The 7,562-nt window shown below is 38.5% G+C and overlaps 1 pseudogene; it reads right to left on the reverse strand.

The window, feature by feature from the left end:
• Positions 1-1,370: 1,370 nt before the first annotated feature.
• On the reverse strand, positions 1,371-2,285 carry LOC102834806 (annotated as a pseudogene).
• Positions 2,286-7,562: the final 5,277 nt, after the last annotated feature.

A 7,562-nucleotide genomic window follows, 5' to 3' on the forward strand; every position in this document is an offset into this window, starting at 1 on the left:
CAATTTCACAATCCTGGTAGGATTGTGCAGATTAGTGCTACTGCCAAGGATTGAAAGATGAGGGTTGCTCATTACCACCACACCTCTACCCATTTCATTCATACTATGAGAACTTTTATAAAATAAGTAATCTTGAGACTCATCAAAAACTTCTTATTCCTACACCTATGGATGCAGTAGCTCAAAAGAGGGAACAAATCTTCACAGCAAGAATCATTCCCACCCCCTCCACGCACATAGTAGACAGGGATGGGCAACTTGGACATTGGCTACCCAAAATGGGGGTGGGGGAGGTGCTGCAAAGGCAAGAAGTGACTGGCTTACAAGCTTTCAAGAGGGAACCTAGAGCCAAGAGGTCTGGAGGAAGGCAGAATCTCCCCTGAGTAGTATTCAATCTGTCAAGGCAGAACTGATGAAATGAAATGTAGTCTCTTGTGATACAATAGTGAATAATTTTTATCAGGACTGATTGTGAGGGTTGGAAATGTAAAGGTAGACATTTTATAGCAAGGAAGGGAGTGATTAACTTTCCAGTCTCAGAGCGGAGGTCCTTAGGACAATCAACGGAAAAGAGCCGAGAGTGAGACCCTACCCAGAGAAGCAGTGATGCCTGAGATGGAGGCAGAGACGATGACGTGGAGTGATGGAGCAGCTGGTGACTTTAGATCCAGAGAGCGACTGTGTGCTGAAGACTTGGGGGCGGGGGCAGTGTAGGTGGCAGGCTTGCAGGGTATACTCTTTGGTCGGTTGATGATGCATTGAAGGGATTGTAACCATGGCAATGAAATGATATACGATAGAATGAATGTAAAACTAATGTTCTCCCATGTAAACTATCATATAATTTACAATAAAAGATAAAAAAATAAAAAAACCCTCTTATTGGTAAGTGCCTTGAGTCAGTTCTGACTTATAGCAACCATTATGGGGTTTCAGAGGAGTATCTGGTAAGTTTGAACCTCCACCTTAATGTTCAAATGGATCTTGAAGTCCATTTCAAGGATTTCAAGATGCCACACTAGGATTCCTATTAAAGATCTGCTGAATTATAATATCATGAATAGTTTTTATCAGGGTTAGATGTCTATGTGTGTGTCTACAGATATATGTTTGTGTAGAAACAAACTCCAAAGTAATATATGTCTGGTGCAGTGCAAGGATTGATCATGGATATCAATTTTGAGAACAGATGTAGTTATTAAACGATGTCAAGTTGGTTCTGAGTCACAGCAACCTTGTATAATAATTTTGAGGACCAACTGGTGGGTTTGAATCACCAACTTCACGGTCCAGTGCTTATCCCACAGCACCATGACATTTAGTGATTCTGACTACTAACCAGATGTGGCCCATAATTATACCCATGACTTTCATGAGCACAGTTTTACATCTTTATTCCTCAAACTATAGATCAAGGGGTTCAGCATAGGGATTGTTGTTGTAAAGAACACAGAAGCCACTTTCTCCTGTGCCATGTTGCTACTGGATGCTGGCTTAAAATACATGAATGTGATGGATCCATAAAAAATCCCAACGGCGGTAAGATGAGAGCCACAGGTAACAAAAGCTTTGGACCTGCCCTCAGCTGAGGGCATTTGAAGTATGTTAGAGAGTATAAAGACATAAGAGATGATAATAGGCACAGTTGTTGCAAACATATTGAATCCACCTATGAGTATCACCAGTAGTTCATTGATGTAAGTACTGGAGCATGATAACTTTAAGAGAAGCATTATGTCACAGAAGTAAAGGTGGATGACATTGTCATCACAGAAAGGCAGCCTGGTCATGAAGACAGTGTGAGCCATAGCTCCTGAAGAAGACATGATATAGACTCCAGTCACCAGCGCATTGCAGACCTTTTGGGACATGGTAACATTGCAGAGCAATGGATTACATATAGCTACATATCTGTCATATGCCATGGTTGTCAGCATGTAGCACTCTGTAATAGCAAAACCACAAAAGAAAGAAAGCTGAGTCATACATCCAGGGTAAGAAATAACATTTTGCTCCCACTAAAAAAAATTTCCCAGGAGTTTGGGTGTAACAACTGATAAGTAAAAGAGATCTATGGATGACAAATTACTAAGAAAAAAGTATATGGGCGATTGCAGCTTGGAACTGAACATGATGAGGAGGATGATCCCCATGTTCCCCACTACAGTGACCACATAGATCCCTTGGACCAGGAGAAAAAGTGGTAGCTGCAGTTCTGGCTTGTCTGTCAATCCCTCAAGGACAAACTCAGCTATTATGGAATCACTTTGCTTTGCCATGTCCCTCAGAAAAGAGGAGATGTGCAACTATGAGAAAGAAAAATCACAGAATTGTAAGGAAGTATTTGACCATGATTAATAATAATCCTGGTAGTCGTGTGAGTTAAAAAAAAAAAACCAAAAAAAAAAACCAACACCTGATCATCATATTAAAACACTGTTGTTGTTGTTGGGTGTTATCAATTCCATCTTATAGTGAAACTGTAACACCGAGTAGAACTGTCCCATAGGAAATTACAAGGTTATCATCTTTATAAGAACAGATTACCAACATGTTCTTCCAAAGAGCTGCAGGATGGGTTGAACCACCAAACTTTCCATTAGAATTTAACCATTGTACCACTAAGATTTCTTAAAATAATTTAAGAATAGTCAGTAATAAGATGCTACATTGCATATTTCGTGTTACTAAATCAAAGAGGTTAGTCAGCTGTACAAAGTTAAATATAATGTAATCTTTAAAAGTGTAAGTTAATTTTAATAGGATAAAGATTTCAATAATTATGTAATACTCTGAAGATTTTATGTGTGTCTAAAACAAAGAATGATGCAGTAATTGTGGTTTGAACTTGAACTACATTTTACAGTGCTAGAGAATGAGGTTCTAGGAATTCAAGGTTTTACTCAGTCGTTAGAAAGTAATTTCAGGTTTTGTTGGATATTTTTTGTACAGAAGGATTTTGGTGCTCACGGAAATCAGAGTACTATTCAACGAGAAACTTCTATGGGAATGATCAAGATTCTTAGTTTTTGTACTCAAAATTAAAGTTTCTCAACTCAATACAGGAGATATTTTATTCAAATGAATTAGTATTCCATTGCATTTGATTCTTCTTTCAAGGAAGAGATTTAGGAGCTCTTGTTAAAGTGCAAGTATGCATCTGAAGTAATGATATATGAAGAAAGAAAAGAAGACATCATTTTCTATATCTCCATACACTGCACAGTCCAGAGGCAAAATAAACTCCTTTCCTCTAGCTTCAGTTGTGTTTCTTATTCTAGTAGCCACATAAACTTGAACCTAGAATATTTTATTTGAGAACAGATTTGTCATTCTCTTTAATATGTGCATTTCACTATACATACTTTTATAAATATATACTCTGATTTTATTTACTTACTTGAATGCTGTCAGTAATAGAGGAGTTGTTGTTGTTATGTGCCATGGAGTTGGTTCTGACTCATAGCGACCCTGTATAGTGTTTCCGAGGCTGTAAATTTTTACGGGAGCAGAAAGCCTCATCTTTCTCCTGCAGAACGGCTGGTAGTTTTGAACTGCCGACCTTGAGGTTTGCAGCTCGATTTGTAACCACTAAGCTACAGAGCTCCTTCACAGAGAAATAGATCCTATGAAATTTAAGGTTTCAACTGTGTTTGTTCTTGATAAGTGGTTTCAACTCACAGTGACTCTTATAGGGTTTCTCAGAAACAGCTGGTGGGTTTGAATCTCTGACTTTGCAGTTAGCTGTCAGTTCTCATCATAAATCACCTCACTAGGAATCCATATGAATATGATACAACCTTGCTTGCTGAAAGTGAAGAGAACTTAAAACATTTACCGATGAAGATCAAAGAGCACAGCCTTCGGTATGGATTATATCTCAATGTAAAGAAAACAAAAATCCTCACCACTGAACCAATAAACAACATTCTTATCAATGGAGAAAAGATTGAAATTGTCAAGGACTTCATTCTTCTTGGATCAACTATCAACACTCACAGAAGCAGCAGTCGAGAGATCAAATGACATATGGCATTAAGCAAATCTGCTGCACAAGACCTTTTTAAAGTGTTGAAGAGCAAAGATGTCAGCTTAAGGACTAAGGTGCTTCTGACCCAAGCCATGGTATTTTCAATAACCTATATTCATGCGAAAGCTGGACAGTGAATAAGGAAGACCATAGAAGAATCGATGCTTTGAGTTATGGTGTTGGAGGAGAATATTGAAAGTGCCATGGGCTGCCAAAAGAACCAATAGAAGTGCAGCCAGAGTGCTCCTCAGAGGCCCAAACTTCGTCTCTCATACTTAGGGCACATTGTCAGGAGGGACCAGTCGCTGGAGAAGGGTATCATGTTGGTAAGGTGGAGGGTCAGAGGAAAAGAGGAAATCCCCAACGAGATGGATTAGCCAAGTGGCAGTATCGATGGGCTCAAGCATGGCAACAGTAGTGAGGTTGGCCCAGGTTCGGGCAGTGTTTTGTTCTGCTGTGCATAAGGTCGCTATGAGTTGGTAGTGACTCGATGGCACCTAACAACAATAAAAAAATGTAATATTGTGAGATAAATTCATATCGTTTCATGGGAAACATTTCTTGTCCAGACCCTTGTTGCTCTTGGTTACAGTGTGATATGACACCTACCATCAAGAAATCAAAACACAACTACTACACATGAAAAAGCAAATACAGCCTCTTTCATAATTTGTAAAGTGTGGCCCTGCTGCAGCTGTGCCATTGTCTGTAAAAATAATGGTGGTTGAAAGAAGGTAGATAATTTCAATTATAAACCCAGAATTTAAAAAATTGCTGACTTTAAGTGAGTGATTATAAGATCTTCTTTCTTCTCTACTTCTTCTGATGTCTTTTACAAGCAAGGGGGTACTCTGGTTTGTTATTTATAGGTTTTGAGCTCAAAGGAGATGAGTGAGTACAGTATTTTCCTAGAACCGTAAGTCCAGGGGAGACTCTCAGATGTCAAATTCATCTTAAGAAAAAAACAAAACAAGACAATTACTGAGTTATAGTTGTATACAGAATAATAGTATCCCATGAATATTGGGATTTTCCTACTTCAAAATATAATTTTTTCTCTTACTTTTTAAAAGGATAACACTATATGCAGCAGTGGGAACTCACTATGACTCCCATCTTGGAAATAAATAGGCAACATATTGGTGAGGGTGTTCTCACTGATTTCCAAGGAGAGGCCCCAGCCCTAATCTCGATGTTTTCTCTAAAAAGAGAGTATAGCAATCCTTCTATTTAATTTCTCATTGTACTGTAATTAAGAACAACAAAAACTACTCTCCAGTATCATTGAGAAACATTTTTGCACTGTTAATGTTTATCTAAAGAAGATATGCTATCCTTCTAAAATATTCCTTAAGTACTTTGAAAAAGTTATACAGGGAGATAAGATAAGTTTATAAGTTACTACTTGTTTCTTCAAAAACAGAAATCTTGACAAGTAATGGAGATTTATAATCTAATGTTTGAATATTTTGGCACTGAGACTGTTAGAACATTTCAAACTTACTTCTAGATGCTTTATTTATTGAAATTAGGCCCTTATTTCTCCTAGGAAGATTAAGCATTTATTAAGAAATGTAAAGGACATACTCTGAGATATCAGTGACATATCTTTTATATAAACTTCCTTTGAGTTTCCTCTCCTAAATCTCATAATAATAATCCAGATACATATTAAAAAGAAATATGGTTTTCCCTTCCCTAGTTTCCAAGGCTAATGTTGCTTTAGAAATAATTAGCTTTTATTGTGTTAGTTGGAGTCCTGCTGGGGCTCCATAGAGTAAGCAGTGGTTTGGTAACCATAAAGTAAGTGGCTCAAATCCAGCAGGTACACAAGGGAAAACCTATAGAGTCTCTATGAATCAGAACTGACTCAAAAATACTTAACAACTATAGCAACCTGTCTTGGTTTTTATATTTCTTAACGGTCAGCTTATACAAGTCAGTTACTGTGTGATTGCTTTTCTCTACCTTAATTTTCATCTTTTTTTTTTTTGTTTTTTTTTTTTAAGTTTTTACTCTGAATTATGTGATAGTTTACATGGGAGAAAGTTAGCTTTACATTCCTCCTATCTTATATCATATCATTGCCATGATTACAATCCCCTCCATGCATCATCAAAGTCTGCCCCTCAGTTGTCAGCACAAAGCCCCTCTCCTTCTCTTGTCAGGGGCCTGCCTTGACAGGGGACTTTGGTTCACGAAGTAGGCGAAAGAGATAGAGAAAGAATATACACAAAGACGCAATGAGAGAGACAAAGAGACACTCCAAGACCAGAGTGGATGCAAAACTGGCAGGCAGACCCTGCATTGCAGGCATCATGGCCCTGCAGGCAGTAATGCATGAAGGATTCAATCTGCATCCATCTTTTATTTTAGGGAGGGGTTTTACACAAAGGAAGAAGGTGATTACTAAGACAGGGTACAATAATGAAATGTGATTAATTATTCAAAACAGGACACAATGATTTACAGGAACAAATTCTAAAATATACATCACAAATTGTCTTAATAATCTAACATTCTTAATTTTCTAAAAATTCAAGCAAACTGTTATAAATTACTTTTTTTGCCTCAAATCCTAAGGCAGCTACTTGAGATTTCTCAAGGCTAATTAACATACCTATAGTGCTTAATCTCTAATGGGTAAAGGTGAAAAGGATTTGAAAGGTCTGAAGAGAGTCAAACTGTTTCAGCTAACTGGCTTAGGCTTTCAGGAGGAAGGAGGACATCTGGGTTAATGGTTTACACCTGGGGACAGTTTGAGAAGGTTGTCACTATTATTCCTTGAACAATACTCCAGAATTCGCCAATCTACTTTGGGTGAATTCCTTGGGCAGATTGTCTCCAGAGCCCTTTGCAGAATCCCAGCAAACCTGCTTTTGGAACTTTTACAGCCTCGGCTTTAGAAGAGGTTTTTGTTTTAATATTTGTCCATGGGTATCCAGAGCTCATGTATTAAGTTAATATCAAACATAACTGAATAATTTGATAAAGAACAGTTTGGACATGCTTGCCAGGTGGCCAGAGCTTGTCCCTCAGAGAGATTTGTTCCCAGGACCTTACACACTGCCAACACAGTGGAGACATTACGAGAGGCACATAAGAAACCATTTTCTCAGAAGCTACAATGACTGGAGTTAGAAGCATAGAATGAATAATAAGACCAAAGAAAATTATTCAGAGGTAGCCCACCAGTGAATTCGTAAAAGCCTATGAACCCGGGACATCAGGAGGACACTTCCTTGGCCCTCAGGGTTCATGGCTAGCAATTCTGAGTGGGGCCTTCATGTTAGATTTTCTTCCATGACAGGGCCTTAGCATCTCAGTGATTGCAGTCCCCAACACTTTCTGGGTCTAGAGTCCCCAGCTGCTCGTCTCTTAATGTCATCATCTCTGCCTCCAACTCTGGCATCACTGTTTCTCTGGGTAGGGTCCCGCACTCTGCCCTTCTTCCTTGATGGCTCCAGGAACCTCTGCTCCTGCACTGCAAAGTCAACCACTCCCTCCTTTTGCTACAAAATGGCTATCTTTA

The sequence above is a fragment of the Chrysochloris asiatica genome, unplaced genomic scaffold (genome assembly GCF_000296735.1).
Source record: "Chrysochloris asiatica unplaced genomic scaffold, ChrAsi1.0 scaffold00410, whole genome shotgun sequence".
NCBI classification, from domain to species: Eukaryota; Metazoa; Chordata; class Mammalia; order Afrosoricida; family Chrysochloridae; genus Chrysochloris; species Chrysochloris asiatica.